At 38.3% G+C, this 22,624-nt stretch overlaps 1 long non-coding RNA gene across 1 annotated transcript; it reads left to right on the plus strand.

Moving 5' to 3' along the window:
* Positions 1-439: 439 nt before the first annotated feature.
* LOC125794082 (uncharacterized) lies at positions 440-8,513 on the plus strand. Its single transcript, XR_007433589.1, has 2 exons — positions 440-529; positions 8,426-8,513. It is a non-coding gene; the product is annotated as an uncharacterized LOC125794082 (long non-coding RNA).
* Positions 8,514-22,624: the final 14,111 nt, after the last annotated feature.

Below are 22,624 nucleotides of genomic sequence, written 5' to 3' on the forward strand. Positions count from 1 at the left end.
TTGCCTTATATTTACTTATTTCTGCCCCAGTTGGGTTTTCAGTTCTGAGTTACAGCCGTTTTGGCGCCAAAGCACTACATGTGCCTGAAAATGTATGCTCATGTGCTGTGTTTTCCTTTGTTTCGTATTTTATAGATATACATGCAGTTGCAGTCACTAAATAATCGGCTGGGATTATTTGTTTGTTTGTATGTGCAGGTATGTTGTGATTCTGTTCATTTAATTAGTGTAAATGTTCTGTTCTGTTATATATATATATATATATATATATATATATATATATATATATATATATATATATATATATATATATAAGAGAAAAAAAAAACTTTCTCTCTCTCTATAAAAAAAAAAAACTATACGATCACATGTAACAGATTAAGCTGCTTATTTTATTTTATTTTCTTATTTTATTTTCTTAATTTTTTGTGCAGCTATATGTGTATTCAGTTCTTTTTCATACTGTTTGTGTATGTAAAGGGCTCCAGAGGAGCTTGCAAGCAGCGCAGGAGATATACATGCAGTTGCAGTCACTAAATAATCGGCTGGGATTATTTGTTTGTTTGTATGTGCAGAGTAATAAAGACCAGAGGAGAGAAAGAGACAGCCTGCCTCCCCGCGTCTTTCTAACTTCCCACCAAAGGGTCTAACAAGTGCTATAGGGCAGCAGGAAAGCCGCCACATTGGTGCCGTGACCTTTTCATTTGGATCATCAGGATCAGCTCAACGCAGATCGCCGAGGGAGCTGCCAAGCATCATTAACGGTGGTCAGAAATAATTTAGTGCCAGTTAATTTTTTTATTTATTTAATGAGAAGCTGATTGTTATTGTATTATGTTAATAATTTGATTTGTTTTGTGACTACATAATTTGTTCAGCGTAGAAAAAAAAAAATGGCTCAGAAAATGAGTAAAAGTGAAACAAATGAGTATTCAAGACCTAATTTGGGCAGAGGCAGAGGATTTAGCCATAGCCCAAGTTGGTCTCCTATGGGGCAGTACTTGAGAGACAGTCCACACACTTCAACTCCTGTGTGTGACAGTGCTAGTCTTGAGCACTTAGCCGATATTGTAGGTCAGTTAGGCATACAAATAGGTGACTCAATAGCAACTAGGCTGATGACAGCAGGGCTTTTTGACAAAGATGCTGACAAGAAAAAAACAATGGATAATACAGTATCATGCTCAAGCAGACAAGACACACCACAAGTAACTGTACATGTTAAAACTGAACACGAGCCTAAAGTGTTCAGAGGTGACAGTTCTGACAAATTCTCAGTACAAGAGTGGGTCGACATGACTAAGACATGTCTAAAAAAACAAAACTGTGCATTGACTGATCAAGCGGAAGAGATCTTAAGCAGACTAATGGGCAAAGCCAGAGATGTAGTGAAGATCGCTCTAAGGAGCAACGAATCACTAGACGTGACACAGAATCCAGAGCTCATCTATGACATTGTCATACGCTACTTTAGTGAGTCCTCCTCATGTCTCCCTCTTGAAGACTTCTATACCACGTTGCCCAAGCCTCAGGAAAGCCCTGTTGATTACTGGATCAGGCTTAATAAAGCTGCAGACACAGCAGATGAAGGACTACGACGGCAAGGACGGAAAATGGAAAATATTAGTGGAGAAGTAGCTCGCATGTTTGTCAAACACTGCTCTGATCCAGAACTTTCATGTGTTTTTAAATGTAAACCAATTGGTGACTGGACATCAAGGGATATTCAAGCAAGAATTGATGAATATCAGAGAGAATTGAGGGCTTCGGTTAAACCTAACAGCCACAGCTACTTTAAGAGTCACCCTGTTTCAGTTATTGATGCTGAGTCACATCAAACAGCATATGTCACTCCTCCGGCTGGCATGGATATTAAGCCTATGTCTCCATGTCCTTCTTATGTTCCTGCCATGCCATACGCTGCTAATACCTGTCCAGTTCCAGCTTGCTTTCAGGCTCATGATCAGCACATCCAGTCACCTTCTCCTTCAAAAAGTGCGCATCAGTCAGATGGAATTGTACTTGGACGCATGATGAATATGTTGGAGCAAGTTCTGTTGAAAGTGGAACAACGCAATAGTGCCTCTCGAGCTCAGCAGCAAAGATTTCGTCCTGGCTTAAACTCTACCCCATGCAAGGTCTGTAAAGATGGGAGTCACACCACACTGTCCCATTGCAAGTCTGATCGTCTCTGCTTTAGCTGTCTAGCCCCTGGTCATTCCAAACAGCAATGCCCAGATAGACCTACAACAAGTTCAAGACTACCTCAGGGAAACTAGGCGACCTGTATTCAGTGGGGGAAAGTACAGGTCATAATGTAAACTCCCATTCAGACAAAATAGATGTTGAAGATTTTCTACAAACTACTGACTCTGTTTGTACAGATGGAAATGTAGACATTGTGTTTCAGAACACACAAATTGTTGGCCAGAGTGACAGTTTATTCTATACACCTGTGAAAATTAGCAACAAAGTGACACTGGGTGCGATGTTGGATAGTGGCTCAATGGCATGCACGATGAATGAATTCGCTGAGCGCACTCTACTTGACGCAGGTGCTGTAACTGAGCTTGACAGGTTTTCATGTGATGTCACATTAGTAGGCGTTGGAGGTCGACGTGTGAGTCCAAAATCAGCCTTTAGTGTTGAAATGGAAGTGTATGGTTGCAAAATGATTGTGCCTACTTTAGTAGTAGAAGGGCAGCACGATGAGTTAATTCTGGGAACCAATGTGATAAAACACATTTTAAGAGAATCCAAGAAATGTGACAGTTATTGGAGAGCCGTTTCCAAGCCACGTTGCCCAGACCCTGAAACAGAGCAGTTCTTGTCCATGTTGGCCGGTTTAAACCGCTGGAGTGGTAAAAACGTACCAGACAAAATAGGTACGGTGAAGTGTAATTCTGCCACCTACCTTGAACCTGGTCAAGAATATCTTGTATGGGGAAAGTTGCCGAAGACCACTTCAGTTTCACCAGGCAGTGCAGTCATGACTGAATGCACGTCATCTCATTCAGTTCCAAGAGGCATTATGGTAGCCAGAGTTATAACTCCTTTGTGGGGTGACAGATGGGTTCCTTTGAGGATCATGAACATTTCTGACAAACCTGTTTTACTGAGACGCAACGCAAAGCTTGCAGATGTCTTCCCCTGTGTCGCAGTAGAAGATTTTGAACTGACAAGCTGCCCTCAGAGCATTCCACCCAGCCATGCAGCACCTAATCAAGCGAAGGGTAGAGTATCCTCTGAAGAGAAGCTAGCATCTCTTGGTCTTGACAAAGTGGACCTAAGTCTATGTGATGTATCAGAGGAGTGTAGAACTGAGCTATCTGACCTAATTGTCCAGTATGAAGACATATTTTCACGCCATCATCTGGACTGTGGAAAAGCAGAAGGATTTGTCCATAGGATCCATCTCACTGATCAAAAACCATTCAGACTACCTTACCGGAGAGTTCCACCAAGCCAGTACCAAAAACTGAGACAGGTTTTAAATGAAATGGAGGAGAAAGAAATCATAGAGAAATCCACCAGCGAGTATGCATCACCTCTGGTACTCGTATGGAAGAAAAACGGGGAATTGCGGTTGTGTACAGATTTTCGTTGGCTGAATAAGAGAACTCTTAAGGACGCACACCCATTGCCTCACCAGGCCGACTGTCTGGCTGCACTTGGCGGAAATTCTTTATTCAGTACAATGGACTTGACTTCTGGCTTTTATAATATGCCATTACACGAAGATGACAGAAAATACTCAGCCTTTACCACCCCAATGGGCCTATATCAGTACTGCCGCCTTCCTCAAGGCCTTTCAAACAGCCCAGGAAGCTTCATGCGCATGATGACTGCTATTTTTGGTGACCAAAATTTCCTAAGTCTGTTATGTTACCTCGATGATTTGCTGATTTTCGCTCCTGATGAAAGAACAGCACTAGAACGCTTGGAAATGGTGTTCAACAGGCTCCGTGGGCATAATCTAAAATTGGCTCCCAAGAAGTGCCACTTTTTAAGAAAGTCTGTAAAATTCCTTGGGCACATTATAGACAAACGGGGTGTGTCTACTGACCCAAGCAAAGTAGATAGTGTCTCAAATATGTCCAAGGCAGATTTAATGGAAGCTGATGGTGTAACTCCTTCTGAGAAGCGCATTCGTTCGTTCCTAGGAATGCTAAATTACTATCAGCATTTCATCCCAAATTACTCATCTCTCGCTAAACCCCTCTTTTCATTGTTGACTGGCCAAAAGAGGAAGGTGAAAGGCCGTAAAGTATACAAGAGTGCTGTAACCAGCCGAAAACTGAGCTCATGTGACTGGACTTCTGATCATGACCGTTCTGTTGATGAACTTAAAGCAGCCCTTGTCAACTCTGTTGTGTTAGCTCATCCAGATTTTAGTCGCCCTTTTCTACTCTCTACTGATGCTTCTTTGGATGGACTTGGTGCTGTCTTATCACAGGTTCAGGAAGGGGAGACAAGAGCTAGGCCGATAGCGTTTGCAAGTAAGACACTAACCCGCTCTCAGAGGAACTACCCAGCTCACAGACTGGAGTTTCTTGCTCTCAAATGGTCAGTGTGTGACAAATTTAGCCATTGGTTAAAGGGGCACGAATTCACAGTTTGGACAGATAATAATCCGCTCACCCATATAATGACAAAGCCAAAACTCGATTGTTGTGAACAGCGCTGGGTGTCTAAGTTGGCTTGCTACACTTTCGACATCAAATATGTGCCAGGTCCACAGAATGTTGTAGCAGATGCCCTAAGTCGTGTCCCCTTCATCAAGTCACGTGTGAGCTACAGATTGTTACACGAACCATTTGAAACGCTGCTCAGTGAGGTCAGAGGAATGTCAGACTCCTTGGTTGAAGAAACATTCAGGTCTTCGAATGAAAGTACAAGTCAAGCATGTTCGCGTAATAATCAAAAGATCACTTCTGTACACCAGGCCCAGTCAGTATTCAATCTGTCTCAGTCAGTTTCAGCACAGGAAGTTTCCGCCATTTTTGACTCTCACAATGAATGGGAATTGGGAGCGAGAACTCGTGGAGTAGATATGGTACACCACCTGCCCCAACTTGTCCCTGATGGAATGGACAACTTGCCTGTTTTCTCAGCAAGAGAACTGCGTGATGCTCAGTGCCAAGACAGAACCCTTTCTCGTGTGTTGTTCTACGTAGAAAGAAACCGCAGACCTTCAAGGAGAGAGCGGTCAAAGGAGACAGTCCCAGTTTTGAGAATTCTGAAACACTGGGAAAAGCTCGTTTTACACAATGGTATCCTGTATAGGATCTCTCGTGATCAGATGTCAAAGGTGAGACGACATCAGTATGTGGTTCCTGAGTCTCTAAAAGACAAAGTTTTGAAAGGAGTTCATGAAAGTGCTGGTCACCAGGGCCAGTCTAGAACCCTCAGTATTGCCAGGCAGAGATTTTTTTGGCTGCACATGGACAGAGATGTTCGTGACCACGTCCGCCACTGTCAACGCTGTATTGTGAGCAAAGTGCTAGAGCCTGATGGAAGAGCACCCCTGGAAAGTATTGTCACCTCTAGGCCATTGGAACTTGTGTGTATTGACTTTTGGTCAGCTGAGGACTTGCACAATAAGTCTGTAGATGTTTTAGTTATAACTGACCATTTCACCAGACTGTCCCAAGCTTTTGTCTGCAAAGACCAGTCTGCCAAGCAGGTGGCAAAAGTCCTCTGGGATAGGTATTTTTGCATCTATGGATTCCCAGAGAGGATCCACAGTGATCAAGGGCCAAGCTTCGAGAGCGAGTTGATTGTTGAGCTCTTAAAATTGTCTGGCATCAGAAAATCACACACTACTCCCTATCATCCGATGGGAAACGGCTCCGTAGAACGCTTTAATAGAACACTTGGCAACATGATCAGAGCCCTGACACCTGAGGCAAAACTGAATTGGCCTAGACACTTACAGACGCTGACATTCATGTACAATTGTACAATTAATGAAACGACAGGTTATGCTCCATTTTTTCTCATGTATGGCAGAATTCCACGTCTTCCGGTAGACATTCTATTCAAGAATGTCTTGAATGATCCAGACATAAGCAGCTATGACAGATATGTAGCAGGACTTGCTGAGGATTTGAAGAAAGCTATGCTGATTGCACAGGAACATGCAAACAAAGAACAAAACAGACAAGCCAGACTGTACAACAGACGAGTTAAGGGTGCCACAATTGAAGTTGGTGACCGTGTGCTTGTAGCCAACAGAAGAGAAAGAGGCAAGAGAAAAGTGGCTGATCGCTGGGAATCAACAGTTTACACTGTCACTGACAAGAATGCTGGAACACACACATATAAAATACGAAACACACTTACTGGTCTTGAAAGAATAGTGCATCGAAATCTTCTCATGTTGGTAAACTTCTTACCTGTTCAGGATGTGCCTGCAGCCTCAAGTCCTGCATCTTTTGTTTCCTCTGAACACCCGTCCATCTCCGATGATTGCACAGTGATGCCACATGATCACTCACATGCTGAGCTAGAAAATTGCTCATCTGTAAGCAGTGATAGAACTGAAGTTGATCATGTTCAAGATGAACACACAGACTCTGACAGATCCGTGCAAACGATGGATGTATCTACTGTTCAAGACAGAGCAGATATCAATGCCTCACCTGTCCCTGCCCAGTCTGACCCAGAAGCAAGAACAAGAGAGTGGATCACACAGCTTCCCATCAATGGACAGCCCACAAATGCTTGTGACAGTAGCACAGTTAGTCCATTAACTGGTCTGACAAACCAAGCACCACCTAATAGTGAGATTGACAATTCTGATTCTGTCCCTTTCAGTCCTAGATATGACTGTGAGACAACTCAGGACTGTACAAGCTTATCTGGACCAGAGTGTCCTCCTGTAGCATCAGCTCAGTCTGTCAGCAGTAGAGACTCACAGCACACAAATGTGTCAATTTCTAATGATCAGATACAGCATTCTGACACAATTAATCAGTTAAGAACTCGGTTGGGACGTGTCATTAGGCCTGTAAACAAACTTCTTTACACAATGTCAAGACAGAAAGTCATTAATAATCTTTGGTAGAATGTTCAAACAGTTTATAAAAATATGTGGTTGAGACTATAAAAGGCTAAAATGAGTTTCAAAACAAAGTTATGTTTTTTTTTTCTGTCTCTTTTGTTTCCCTGTTGCTGTACTTTTTTTTTGTTTTTTTTGTTTTTTTTGTATCTACTGTAATTATCTGCACTCTGTCACACTGAGAAACATACACAGTACATAGGCATTTATTGTTTAAAATTTATGGGTTAGTGTGGGATGTTTAAGGCATCCTACAACTGGTAGCTGGTTGGAGAACTTGACGTCATTCTCTTTCCACTTCATCCTTGATGGATACTTTAAAGTCAGTTTATATATATATATTTTTATATATTGAAACCCAAACTGTGTTTTTTTTATGTATTGCAATTCCTGGTGTGTGGACAATTTTGTCAGAATTCAGTGAGGGAGGGTGTAACAGAGTTAAAAAGAACTGCATAAAATTATATGAATTCTCACAAAATTATTATTATATTAACCTTTAGTAAACAAAAGGGATTCTTGTTATATTTTTTTTTACTCCTGTTGGAGGCTGGTTAATGTGTTTTAACAGTAAAAAGGTGGTTATTTTTCTGTGCTTTTATTTTGAACGACAAATCCCTGCACCAGCAAGGCAACTGCATGTTTTTTTTTTTATTAATTATCCCCCTGCGCCCCCCGTAGCTCCAGAGGAGCTTGCAAGCAGCGCAGGAGGTAAGCAGAGCTGAGAAGCTCCGTAAAAAGTGCTGTTTTAAGCAGATATAAATATTTTTAAGACAAATTACCGGCAAAATTAGGTTTTATGTCAGTTCTGGTAACACTTCTATACATTTGTATTGAGTATTGAAGCATATTTTGCCTTATATTTACTTATTTCTGCCCCAGTTGGGTTTTCAGTTCTGAGTTACAGCCGTTTTGGCGCCAAAGCACTACATGTGCCTGAAAATGTATGCTCATGTGCTGTGTTTTCCTTTGTTTCGTATTTTATAGATATACATGCAGTTGCAGTCACTAAATAATCGGCTGGGATTATTTGTTTGTTTGTATGTGCAGGTATGTTGTGATTCTGTTCATTTAATTAGTGTAAATGTTCTGTTCTGTTATATATATATATATATATATATATATATATATATATATATATATATATATATAAAGAGAAAAAAAAAACTTTCTCTCTCTCTATAAAAAAAAAAACTATACGATCACATGTAACAGATTAAGCTGCTTATTTTATTTTATTTTCTTATTTTATTTTCTTAATTTTTTGTGCAGCTATATGTGTATTCAGTTCTTTTTCATACTGTTTGTGTATGTAAAGGGCTCCAGAGGAGCTTGCAAGCAGCGCAGGAGATATACATGCAGTTGCAGTCACTAAATAATCGGCTGGGATTATTTGTTTGTTTGTATGTGCAGATGTGCAGAGTAATAAAGACCAGAGGAGAGAAAGAGACAGCCTGCCTCCCCGCGTCTTTCTAACTTCCCACCAAAGGGTCTAACAAGTGCTATAGGGCAGCAGGAAAGCCGCCACACAAGCTTTATGGAGATGTGGATTTATTTCTCCACTTGGTACCTGTCCGCGCTTCCAAACGTTCCAATTGATTTTGTATATTAATCAAATTAGAATATATTCATAATTTTCATAATAAATATTTCATTAGATCAGTTTTTATGTAATGAATCTTTATGATGAGTTTCACATTTTGAATTTAATCATGAAATAAATACATTTTTTAATTATGTTTTTATATGCTTCTGGCCTGGCCATAACTACATGTTTCTGTGTATGTGGTGAGCTTAATTAAAATAGCTATTTAAATGTTTTATACTTTAACAGACTGGATCAATAGATGACGTGACACGTCAACTGATTACTTTAATAAGTAGTCACATAACGGCCAGCAGCAGCAGCAGCAGCAAGCAATGATCAGGTTATTTATGCTTAGGGAAGAAATATTTAGAAATCTGTAGTTGGTAACCAACCAATCACAGCTGCTGCTTTTGAACATGAAAGCGCTCCGCACCGCGGTAACCAACCAATCACAGCTGCTGCTGCTGAGTATAAAAAGCGCACCTCCCCGCGTGAAGTTTTGCGCACTCAGTCCGAGCAGAACTTCGCCCGCACAAGCAGCAGAGATGAACCCAGCCGCGATCAGCCTGGAGGGGCTGCAGTCCGCCTCCGGAACCGCTAAAGGAGCCTCCATGTGCGGCGGGTCTCTGCCCGACTCCCCGCGGGCGGACGAAGACTTCATGCAGCAACTACAAGGTTATATGAACTGTTGAATTGTTTGTATATGAATTGTTTTGGTGCCCCGATATATAAAGTTATGTAAACGTGTGTGTGTGTGTGTGTAATATATATATATATATATATATATATATATATATATATATATGTGTGTGTGTGTGTGTGTGTGTGTGTGTGTGTGTGTGTGTGTGTGTGTGTGTGTGTGTGTGTGTGTGTGTGTGTGTGTGTGTGTGTGTGTGTGTGTGTGTGTGTGTGTGTGTGTACACGTTTATATACACATCAGCAGCTCTACTTCCTCAGAAAGCTGAGAATCACCTTTTACAGATGTGTGGTGGAGAGTCTCCAGCATCAGCGTGTGGCATGGAAGCTTCCATTGGAATATATACAGTTATTTTGAGCTGGCTTCGGGGTATATATAGTTCTGTTAAGCTGGCTTTTCATTATATACATTTATTATGAGCTCGCTTTGGATTATATACAGTTATCATGAGCTAAACTGGGGTTATGTACAGTTACTATGAACTTGCTTTAGGTTATATACAGATATGAATTGCTTGCTTTGGGTTAAATAGTTATTTTGAGCTGGCTTTCGGTTATATACAGATAGGATGAGCTGGCTTTGGGTTATATGCAGTGAGTATGAGCTGGCTTTGGGTTAAATATAGATAGGATGAGCTTGCTTTGGGTTTATACAGTTAGTGTGAGCTCGCTTTGGGTTATATACAATTAGTATTAGCTGGCTTTGGGTTATATACAGTTAGTATGAGCTGGCTTTGGGTTATATACAGATAGGATGAGCTTGCTTTGGGTTATATGCAGTTAGTATGAGCTGGCTTTGGGTTATATACAGTTAGTGTGAGCTCGCTTTGGGTTATATACAATTAGTATTAGCTGGCTTTGGGTTATACAGATAGGATGAGCTTGCTTTGGGTTATATACAGTTTAGTTAGTATGAGGATTATATACAGTGAGTATGAGCTGGCTTTGGGTTAAATATAGATAGGATGAGCTTGCTTTGGGTTATATACAGTTAGTGTGAGCTCGCTTTGGGTTATATACAGTGAGTATGAGCTCGCTTTGGGTTATGTACAGTTAGTGTGAGCTCGCTTTGGGTTATATACAATTAGTATTAGCTGGCTTTGGGTTATATACAATTAGTATTAGCTGGCTTTGGGTTATATACAGTTAGTTTGAGCTGGCTTTGGGTTATATAAAGTTAGTACGAGCTGGCTTTGGGTTAAATACAGTTAGTATGAGCTTGCTTTGGGGTATATACAGTTATTTTGAGCTAAATTGGGGTTATGTACAGTTAGTATGAACTTGCTTTAGGTTATATACAGATAGGATGAGCTTGCTTTGGGTTATATACAGTTAGTATGAGCTTGCTTTGGGGTATATACAGTTATTTTGAGCTAAATTGGGGTTATGTACAGTTAGTATGAACTTGCTTTAGGTTATATACAGATAGGATGAGCTGGATTTGGGTTATATACAGTTCGAATGAGCTGGCTTTGGGTTGTATACAGTTATGATGCCCTGACTTATTTTATATATATATATATATATATATTAGTCAACAGGATGATTTGTTTATTTGATTGTATGTTATTGATATGTATATTATTGTTAATAAAAGAGAGTATTTTAATATCAGTATCAGCCTCCATAGAGCAGTCAGGATCTGTGATTAATCGGTATTTGTAAGCACAGGTTAATGTTATATAAATAAATAAATAAATGATGTGGGTTAATAATAGATAAATGCTGTTCTCTTTATTCTCCTCCACAGCCAATAGGAGAGAAGCTGATGATGAGAATAGAGAGAAACAGAGCGCTGGAATAAGAAGGAGCAGCAGCAGTTTAGGACGAAAGATTAATTTCGGTGGTGAGTTACTCTAGAGGTTCTTCATGATGTTCTGTAGAACACAGATTTATTATTTTCCTTTTGTGTAGAAACTGCTAAGTGTCCTGATATGTCTCTGTGGTATGTTGATCATGTTTCTGCACGTCTCCAGGTGTTCATGCAGGTAGAAGGAGGTCAGGTGACTGAATCTGGAAGCTGGATTCTCCTGATTGGACACTCTGGAACGGGAATAAGCTTGTATGTCTCTCTGGATCATCTGCTCAACGTCACAATAATGAAGTAAATCTGAAACTGATCTTAAAAGAGCATTATATAAATATTGTAAATATTAATTTAACTCTCAGATTGTAAAATATTCCCATTCAAATGTAAGACTTTTTTCCTTCCCCTGAAAAAAGATCATTTTGGAGATACGAAAGGATTTTGGCTCTTGCTCATGAATATTCATACACGCAAACATGTCTCCTCTGATTGGCTAACAGGAGGCAGCGAGACGAACAGTTTTTACATTTTTACACTAATAACAGTCTTTACAATGTCATATGTTACTTTACAACATGTGTAATAATGCTCTGCTAAATGCAGTTCAGACACTGACCTAGTCTTAGAGTCTCTGTGTGACAGAAAAAAACAAATTTCCAGTCCTGTTCTGTCCCTACTCATGCATACACATTACTCAGCTATTTTTCCATTTAATACTAATTCCTCTTTAAAACGTTAAACATTCTGCTAGCTTTAGACATTTCACATATTTTACAGTTAAAAGTATGCCACTGGGATTCACACTTCTCTTTGAATAGTTGCCTGTACAGGTGTTCACATACATTCACACTCACTTGTACTCTTGTCCTGGTCTGGCAAAATGCCCAATCATTGTTTTAGTTTGGGATGGGACGAACAACACTGGTGCGCCAGCACTGCGCCGAGCACACAAGCGTGAAACCTCGTATTGGTGCGTTGTTACGTCCTAGACGTTTATTTTGGAATTTATTATTATTTTTGTAGATTGAGCAAGGTATTAAGTAGCTTTTGTTGTTTTTCTGTTGTAGTGCTGCTGCCCTCTGCTGCTCTTTCTGTGTATCCCTTGTTCTCTCTCAAGCTCTTAGGTCACATCTTGGTGGGAACGTGTCAGCTGATCACTGTGGCCATGTGACCCAAGAATACAAAAGGACCTGAAGTTCCATTGTGGGGTGGCCCATGGTGTCTCCACCATGCGGTCCATGGCAGACATATTGACACTTGCCTTTGTTTAGCTTATGTTTCTGTCTTGGTTAAGCTATGTATATGATGTTTTATGTCACTGTAGGGGTGAGCTGCCATTTTGTTTTTACTTACATTTGTTTCTGTTTATGAACAGGGAGGTAGGTAAGCTGTTTGTCTTTCCTTTGAACTTTTGTTTTTGATGCACAGGTAAGATAGCTTTTGACTGGTTAGACATTTTTGTTTGTTATTTTGGCCTTTGTCTCACCCTGAAGTTTTGTGACTTAGTTTATATTTGTTTATGACTTTGATTATTATTATTATTATTATTTCTTTTTGAGCTGTAACATTATTTGTATTTTCTTGATCTGCCATGTATTTTTGTATTGCCTGACCCTCCAATCTAAAAACATAAAATACACTTTTCTATTTTTGCATCCAAAACTTGTTGGTCCATTTATTTATGTTGCAACCCTTAGACCCCTAGGCTATACTTTTTTATCTAGGGTCGTAACAGCGTGTATTGCTTTGAACAAAAATCACGTGACCGATACAGGAAGTGTATCGTTTCAATGTGCTGCGCCAAATTGTGTTTATAAGGAAACAAACTGTATCGACATGTCGCTTTATCAAGCTTTCTTACATCAACAAGAGTACTTCATCAATGCTGAGGCATTATAGAGCTCGGCATGGCAATGAAGAATCGGCAGATACTGGTTTGAGTACCCCAGGTGAGTTAAAATTCTCAAATAAAATTAAAATGTTTAAATTTAAAATTGTTTATCACACACAAAAGGTTTTGTGTAACTATGTTCTATTGTTTGTAAACTTTATTACTTTAATAAGGCAAAAAAACACAACATATCCACACCTTTATCTACTTGCACTTAGATATTTATGCAGACCATCTTCATCTGTTCATCTATACCCTGTAAAGAGTTTTTTTCTCAGGCAGGAGAACTTGTATCTAAAAGGAGAAATCACATTGGAGCTAAGACACTTCAAAAACTTTTGTGCCTCAATAAAAACAGAAATTAATGCATTTTATTGTCATTTTTTGTCTTTTATTTTATACTATTTAACACTTTCTTTAATGAGAATCTATACATACGTTGCACATTTTAGCTGAATTGTATTAGACAAATTTGCTATATTTTACAGAGTTAGTTTAGCATTTACACAAGATTTTAAGCTAATTTTAGACTCAACAACTGAACTCAGACAAATTGTGCAAATTAAATTATAAAATGATGAGTTCATATTTTCAGTAAACAAATGTCGATTAAATATTTCACAAGTTGAAGTGTTTTCAGGATGCTTTTCCAACTTATTTTAATTTTGTTTACCTGCAATGATGTTATAACTACTGCAGGGGTCACTACTGAGTGATCAACACCGTGTCAATACAGTGTCGACACAGTTCGTGTAGTGTGTCGATACACTCCTTGAGGTATCATCTTCCCATCACTACAAAATACAAAAAAAAAAAAAGAAAACAAAAAATAAACAAACAAAATCGATTTACACTGGTTCATATGACAACCAAACATACCATATCTTTATCAACCTTAACCATCCTCTACAAACAAGAGAAATTAGGCCTTAAATAGGCCACCACTGGTCTACCCAACCCAGCCAAAACCAACAGATTTTTCACTACAGGGGGATACAATTATAAACAAAAACAATAAATGAAATAAACAAACAATGGAAAATTTAATTCTCAAAATAATTATTATGCATATAATAGAATTCTGCCCATAACAAATTATAACAAATTATACTTTAACTCTTTCCTATTCCCCCAATTGTGGCTCCATCATGTCTGCTACAAAAGTTGAGGTGTCAATCTTCCACTATCTCTGACCATTTGTCTCTGCAGGGACCCTCTGACCATTTGTCTCTGCAGGGACCCTCATCGTTTGAAACCCCCATTAGTGACCACCCTGCAGTGTTCTCTGCAGTATATAATGTCCCCTCAAAATATCTTTAGTTAGATTGCTTCTGATCGACTGACTAAGCTGTGCCCGTGTAGATTTTCTGTCTGCACGTGAATAAACTCAAGTCAACTCTGAAGCTGTCTCCTGACTCCTGAATCGGACACCTGGTTCCTGAAGGCCGAATTTCTAACAACTTGGTGCCGTGACCCGGATGGCCTACTGAAACCTACTTGGTGAGTAAACGCCATTTCGAACTGAAGAGAAATTTTGGCTGGATAAAATAGGAGTCAGTAAATGTTATCCTCTCTGAACTGAGAGATGCTTGTTTGTTACTGCTAGAAGATCAGAATTAGTAACTGTTATCCTCTCTGAACTGAGAGATGTGTGTTTGTTACTGCTAGATCAGAATTAGTAACTGTTTTCCTCTCTGAACTGAGAGATGTGTGTTTGTTACTGCTAGATCAGAATTAGTAACTGTTTTCCTCTCTGAAGTGAGAGATGTGTGTTTGTTACTGCTAGATCAGAATTAGTAACTGTTATCCTCTCTGAACTGAGAGATGCTTGTTTGTTACTGCTAGATCAGAATTAGTAACTGTTTTCCTCTCTGAAGTGAGAGATGCTTGTTTGTTACTGTTAGATCAGAATTAGTAACTGTTATCCTCTCTGAACTGAGAGATGCTTGTTTGTTACTGCTAGATCAGAATTAGTAACTGTTTTCCTCTCTGAAGTGAGAGATGCTTGTTTGTTACTGTTAGATCAGAATTAGTAACTGTTTTCCTCTCTTAACTGAGAGATGCTTGTTTGTTACTGCTAGATCAGAATTAGTAACTGTTATCCTCTCTGAACTGAGAGATGCTTGTTTGTTACTGCTAGATCAGAATTAGTAACTGTTTTCCTCTCTGAACTGAGAGATGCTTGTTTGTTACTGCTAGAAGATCAGAATTAGTAACTGTTATCCTCTCTGAACTGAGAGATGCTTGTTTGTTACTGCTAGAAGATCACAATTAGTAACTGTTATCCTCTCTGAACTGAGAGATGCTTGTTTGTTACTGCTAGAAGATCACAATTAGTAACTGTTATCCTCTCTGAACTGAGAGATGTGTGTTTGTTACTGCTAGATCAGAATTAGTAACTGTTTTCCTCTCTGAAGTGAGAGATGCTTGTTTGTTACTGCTAGAAGCTCAGAATTAGTAACTGTTATCCTCTCTGAACTGAGAGTAGTTTTGTTTTGTTACAACTGTAAACTTAGGATTTGTAACTGGGATCCTCTCTAACAAAGAGAAACGTTTTTCTTAGTTAGAGTTGAAACTTACTGCTGTAGTCCTCTGTGAAGTACAGTTTGTTGGTATCTGCTGGTAGTGTCTTTGTTTTGCTATTGTTTCAGAGCTTGGTTTTGTTCTCTTGTTTTCTCACCATGTCTGCTAAAGGCCAAAACATTAAGAATCTTGCTAAACCTCTTAACTATAAAAGCAGCACCTTAGTTAAGGGAGGGACTGAAATGCCACAATGGTCTGATTCTGATTTTGAAAGCGTAATCAGTGACATTGGGAAGAAACATATTTGTGAGCAAAAGTTAACTCAGTACTTTTCATCCAAAGGTTTCTCTGCTGATAGAGAATGGACTCTTGCTGAGTGTAAAACAGCTTTAGGTTACAGCCTCAAGCACAACTCAGTTAAGGAATGTCTTTTTGTTATTAAGCATTACTGGGAATGCAAGTTGAAATCTATGGATGAAAAGTTAAAAGAAGCAGAAGGAAAGGTCTTAGAGCTAACTAGCGAGTGCAGAAGGCATAAAACTGCTACCAAACATGCCCAGAGCACATGCAAGCAACTGCAGCAAACATTGACAGAAGTTGAACAGCAACATGCCAAACTTAAGTCAAAGTCAGGGCCTCAGTGTTCTCTGACTGTTGCCCCTACTCCAGGTCAGCCGTGTTACAAAGAGGATGGAAATCCTCAAGTAGCAGTCAGGCTGTCTCCTGAATTGTCTGAGAGTGACCTCTCTGATGGGTCAGAATCTGTGTCATCAGATAAAGATTCTGACCATGCTACTGGTAAAACACACTTTCCAATCTGTGTTAAAATGAGACCTGTAACTGTTGTATCCTCTGAGGTACTTAATAGGAGAAATGCAGGTGGTGAAACCAGACTAGAAATTGGGCACATTCCTTTAGATGCAGCAACTTTGGACACAATATCCAAAGAGTTTAAACCTCCAAGGGAAATGGGGCTTGACTTCATTGATCTTATGCATAAGAAAAGGAATTTGTACTCACTACATGCAAATGACGCCGTAGCCATTGCTAGCCAAGTTCTTAACATCACAGATGGTAGAGAACTTGCTAAAAAGGTGTCAAATGCTTTGGGTGGCAAAGGCCAGAACCTTGCCAAAGGGTGGGAAGCTTTTGATGACTGGATTAAATGCAAATGCCGTAAAACCACTGATTGGGGGCAGATTACCAACTGCAGACATAGAAAGGGAGAGTCTGCCGCAGACTTCTGTGAGAGGTTTGAAAAAGTTTTTCTGCGTCATTCAGGTATCAGCCATTACAATGCTGATAACATTAACAATACAACTGATGGTCCCCATTTTAGACAGCTGGTTGAGTCACTACAAACAGATCTTAGACAAGCTCTGGTGACTGCTGTTCCAAACTGGAGGAATACTAAGTGGGTTGATCTTAAGAATGAACTGGACCGTTTGGATGTGGATCTTGAACCAAACCATGTTCCTGCATCCATACACATCCTCACAGAGAATGGATCAAACTTGGGTCCAACTCAAACCTTCACTAATCAGAAAAAAGAGTGCCACTACTGCCATAGAATTGGTCACTTTTCTCGAGTTTGTCGTAAAAAGCAGGCAGATAGATGCAAAAGGGGTGCTAGTTCTAGAGAAAGCACAATGGGAAATTCTTTTGGTGGGTTCTCACAGGGAAGCCCATCTGGGATTTCACAAGAACAGATACCTCTGATAATCAAGACTTTACAGGGTGTCACAGGACAGTTATCTTTGATATTCAGTGCTCTACAGGGAGTCACAGGGATTTCAACAGTTTCTCCTGCTTTGGCTTAAGTTAATTTGTCCTGCTACTTAAACTCATATTTGTGCTTTTTGTTTTTAAGAACTGGATTTTGATGGTTTCAAATCTCAGAGCAGAATCTTAAGATTCTTATGAACATAAGTTGAATTTACCATCCAGGTTGAGCTTACCATAAGCTAAGTAGCATGTTAATAATATATTTAAGTGCACTTTTTAACTATTTTGTTTATTTTGTTTTCTTACTAGCAAGGGACTTGAGACCAGTCCTGATTAAGTTATGTTGTGTTGCACAATTTTAGAGATAATGCACCAAACAAAGTTTTTTGCAGACTTTAGGTGATATAGTTATTTTTAGGAAAAAATAAACCACTATACGATCAATTTAAAATTGTTATACACTGAATAAACCACTATACGATCAATTATACGATTCAAGTTTTATATTCTTTTCAGCTACAACCTGTAGTTTGAGTTCCTGATCTGTGGAACTCTGAGTATGGCTGAACTGATACGTTGAAAGTGATCCAGATGGTTTTCAAAGCACAATTTGGTCACAGTAGGGTAAACTTCCGACAACTAACGGGATTAGAGCAAATGTCTTGTTATTTCTGGTCAATGGGTCATGGTGAGGAAACATGAAACAATCTATTTAGATGAGAATGTCTCATTGGGTTTTGTTAGTTTCTGCTTGCTCCCCAAAACTGAGATCTAGGGTCAGTAAAAGAAGAGGTGGGTAATAGTACAGAGTCCCGAGGAAGAACCATGATTTCTATTTTCATGGGGGTTACCCTTTGGGATGAAGATTTCAACACACTGTACATTATCATAGCAGCCTCTTCTGAGGGACAGACAGTGGGGATAAGCAGATAAACTAAAAAAAAAAAAATACATAATCAACATCAATGAACAATTTACTGCTCAGTGTTTCCTCTGTTACAGATCTGTTGGAGCCAGACAGTGCTCCAGCCAATCCAGCATGGCGAGAACAATTTGTGAAGTGTCGGACGCAAGCCTCAACAGTTGAAGAGACAACTGATGTTCAAAGTGGACTTCCCAGATTACCTGCCTTTCACTGACATTGAAGCAATCGCCATGGACATCCACACACACACACACAATGTGGCTGCTCAAAAGCTGAAGTTGTGATGTAAGAGGAGACATCACCACATGGGAGCAAGCCTCTTGGAAAACCATGGACAACTACTGAAACTTTCTTCATTATTCTTCAGGAACATTTTAAGACCAAGTAACAGCCATAAACAGCTCCAATACTTGGTTACATCAACTTTTCTGACATTTATGGTACAATTACAGTTGTATAGTTATAGCCCTTTAATTGTTTATACATATGACCATTTATTGTACATATGTTTTTAATTTTTAGTAATAATGTAGTTGTGTGATTCTCCATTTGGGAGAATCAAAGGGGGAATTAATAGAATTCTGCCCATAACAAATTATAACAAATTATACTTTAACTCTTTCCTATTCCCCCAATTGTGGCTCCATCATGTCTGCTACAAAAGTTGAGGTGTCAATCTTCCACTATCTCTGACCATTTGTCTCTGCAGGGACCCTCTGACCATTTGTCTCTGCAGGGACCCTCATCGTTTGAAACCCCCATTAGTGACCACCCTGCAGTGTTCTCTGCAGTATATAATGTCCCCTCAAAATATCTTTAGTCAGATTGCTTCTGATCGACTGACTAAGCTGTGCCCGTGTAGATTTTCTGTCTGCACGTGAATAAACTCAAGTCAACTCTGAAGCTGTCTCCTGACTCCTGAATCGGACACCTGGTTCCTGAAGGCCGAATTTCTAACACATATCATAGGCCACAATCCAATAAAATAAACATGAAAATCAGAAAAGGAAAGAATAATTAAAATCTTTCAAAACCCTAAAGAACCCCCTCAAAATGGTATGGCCCAAAATGGGCCCAGTGACCATGCCTCAATTTTGCTCAGGCCCTATATAAGGGCAGCTAAAACATTTTAGAGATACTTAATATTTCTATTAAAATTTATATTTGTCTGAAAAAAACATTGTCCTGTTTTTAAATATCATCATAAACATTATAAATTATTAAAATTTACAAAATAATTAAATTAAAATTTTCATTCAAATTTGCATATTGATGATGCATTCAATGCATTAAATTGCGTGATGCATTGAATAAATTGCTCTCCTCTACACAAAAGTAGATGATAGTAGTAAAAAGTATTGGTATTGGTATATCGGTATCTGCAATACTGGCCCTGTATTTATTTGGTATTGCATTTTACAGTATCGCACAGCCCTGCTGTGTTTTACAGCATTAAAGCACAGTAATGCCCTGGCTCATATGAGCTCCAAATAAATAAATAAATAAATTTTACAGTGACTTAGCGCCCTCTACTGTCCCTTTACTAAACTGCAGATGATTCTGAAGTAAAGGATTTTAATAATAATCCCTGTAACATTTCTGTAGATTAATTATTTACAGATCTTTACTGTTAATTTCTTTCTGATCAACAATTATAAATAAATAATCAGATAGCTGCATTTGCACACACTGTATCTGGTGTGTATCTGGTGTTTTGGCCCATTCTTCTGTGCATGTTTTGGGGATGTCTCTGGGTAACACTGATTTTAACTCTGGGAGAACGGGCTGGGCCACTTCAGGACGTTGAAATGTTTTTTACAGAGCCACTGTTTTGATGCCCGGGCTGTGTTTTGGGTCATTGTCATGCTGGAAGACCCAGACCCACTCAATCTTCAATGCTCTGCTCTCACTGATCAATCAATCAATCAATCAATTAACCTTTATTTTCACTCTGTAAATACATTGAGGGTAACCCTCATTTTAATGCAGCTGAGCTTACACAGAGTTAAAGGGACTGAAACTTAAGTCTAAATTATAAAAACAAGCAAACAATGTAAGATTAAATAAAAAAAAATAAATAAATCAAAATAAAAGGATATGCAAACAGGCTAAAATGTAGAGCAATAAAACAAAGAGATAAATACGTAGAATAATAAAATATGAACACTTTTTAAAAACATCAAGGACTAAAAAAACAACTATATAAATAAAGTAAATGATGGAACTAATAATAATAATAATAATAATAATAATAATAATAATAATAATAATAATAATAATAAGTAAAAGTATATATAAAAAATAAAAGGAAGAAAATAAATGAAATAAAAAGGTAAAAGGCCAAAAATAAAAAGTAGTAACAAAACAAATAAAAGGATGAAATGAATAAAATAAAAGGGCTAAAGGGCAAAACATAAAATTAGATAAATAAAAAGACAAAATTATTAAATAAACAACAACGTGAAAGAAAAACTCAAGAGTTTTAGTTTTTCCTGTGTGTGTTTGTAGTTTGTAGGATTTACAGAAAGTGTGCAATAATTGTAAATAAATCTAAATGAAGCAGGTGCATCAATGTGAGCGCTCTTTTACCTTTATCACTTATTATTGGAACAGTAATTTAGTTAGGTGAACTCATTGACCTTTGACCTGCATTCACACAGGTGAATCCAGTTATGAGAAACGGCATCATTCTGTTTTGAGTTTTTAATGAACTGGGTTTATTTAAATATTTTAAAATATGTTTAAATTATTAAAACTACTGTAACTGATAATAAACTCTAATCTGAATATTGATTTATCTGATCTGTGATGTTTTTCACCACTAGAGGGAAGCAGAGCATCAAATATTATAAACCCTTATAAACCCTTATAATCCCTTATAAACCTTTATAATCCCTTATAAACCTTTATAAACAGGCCGCCAATCCGTCACAGTAGAATAAAGGTTCTAGAAATAAATTCTTGAAAATATAAGAGAAAGGTTCTAGCTAAAAATACTTGGACTGCTAATTGAAGAGTTCTAGCACTAAATGCTTGAAGCACTAACAGCACAACAGTAGGGTTCTAGGACTCTTTTTTCCTGGTACATGCTTCTGTTAGGTCATATTTTAATATTTCTGTAGAGTCAACTGAAAGTATGATAATTGATAATGAAGCAGGAAGAGCAAAAGTTTAAAATAAATGAGGAAGTTTGGCTCCAAAATCGAAAGATTAAATTAGAAATCTTGGCGTAATTTTTACTCTACATTAACTTTAAAATCTCACATTGATAATGTAACGAAAACAGCTTTCTTTATTTAAGAAATGTAGCGCGAGCTAAACCCTGTCTTAATCTGCAGGCTGCTGAGAAACTGATCCGTATATCACCCGTTTTAGCTTCACTTCATTGCTGCCTGTGTCTTTTAGGATTGATTTTAAAATGATTTTACTGGTTAATAAATCGAATGGGTTAATGGGTTAAACCGCACCTACATACACCTCAGACTGTCTGACAGAATATGTTCCAAATCCTGTGTTCAGATCATCAGGAGCTGCTCTATTAAACACTCCCAGACTGGTGAAGCAGCAGCTTTCTGCTTTTATGCCCCAAAAATATGGAAAAAAACACAGCTAAAAACTGTCCTGTTTAGCCTAGCTTTCTACTAGCTTCTGTTCTGCTTCTACTTTACTTTTTTTATTTGATTGCTTTTGTTGTTCTTATTCTTATTTTATATTTTTTGTTTATTTTAATTTTATTCTATATTTTATTTTAATATAAATGTCTTATATCCTACTATTTTATAATTGTTTTATTTGTTTTATATTACTTTTTCCATTTTGCTTATTGATTTAATTTTATTGTGAAGCTCTTTGAGCTGCATTTTTATGTATGAAATGTGCAATATAAATAAAGTTTATTATTGTTTATTATTATTAAATGCTTGGACCACTAACAGTAGGACATAAATGATAAATGTTTGTACCACTAAGAAAAGGGTTCAATCTTAATATTATCGGACTGCTAATTAAAGGGTTCTAGAACTAAATGCTTGGACCATTAACAGAAGGGTTCTAGCACTAAATTACTACATTCGGTAATGAAAGGGTTCTAGCTCTAAATTCTGTAATAGAACGGTTCTAGTGCGTTTGAAGCTTTAGTGCGGTTTCTCTGAAACAGACCTTTTCTCTGACAAGCCTGAGCTCTTATCTAGCTCCGCCCCTCACGTGCTGATTGGTTGTGCTTCGTGTTGCCCCGCCCCCTGCAGTGTGTAAACAGGCTTCAGGTGTTGCTGGAAAGTCCCTGTAGCAGAACAGGTAACAGGTTAAGTGAAGACAGTGAGCGAAGAGCTAGAACAGGGTTCTGATACTTTTATATTAGAATTTACTGTATTAGAACTGGGTTTCAGGGGTTCTGATACTTTTATATT

The sequence above is a fragment of the Astyanax mexicanus genome, unplaced genomic scaffold (genome assembly GCF_023375975.1).
Source record: "Astyanax mexicanus isolate ESR-SI-001 unplaced genomic scaffold, AstMex3_surface scaffold_39, whole genome shotgun sequence".
NCBI classification, from domain to species: Eukaryota; Metazoa; Chordata; class Actinopteri; order Characiformes; family Acestrorhamphidae; genus Astyanax; species Astyanax mexicanus.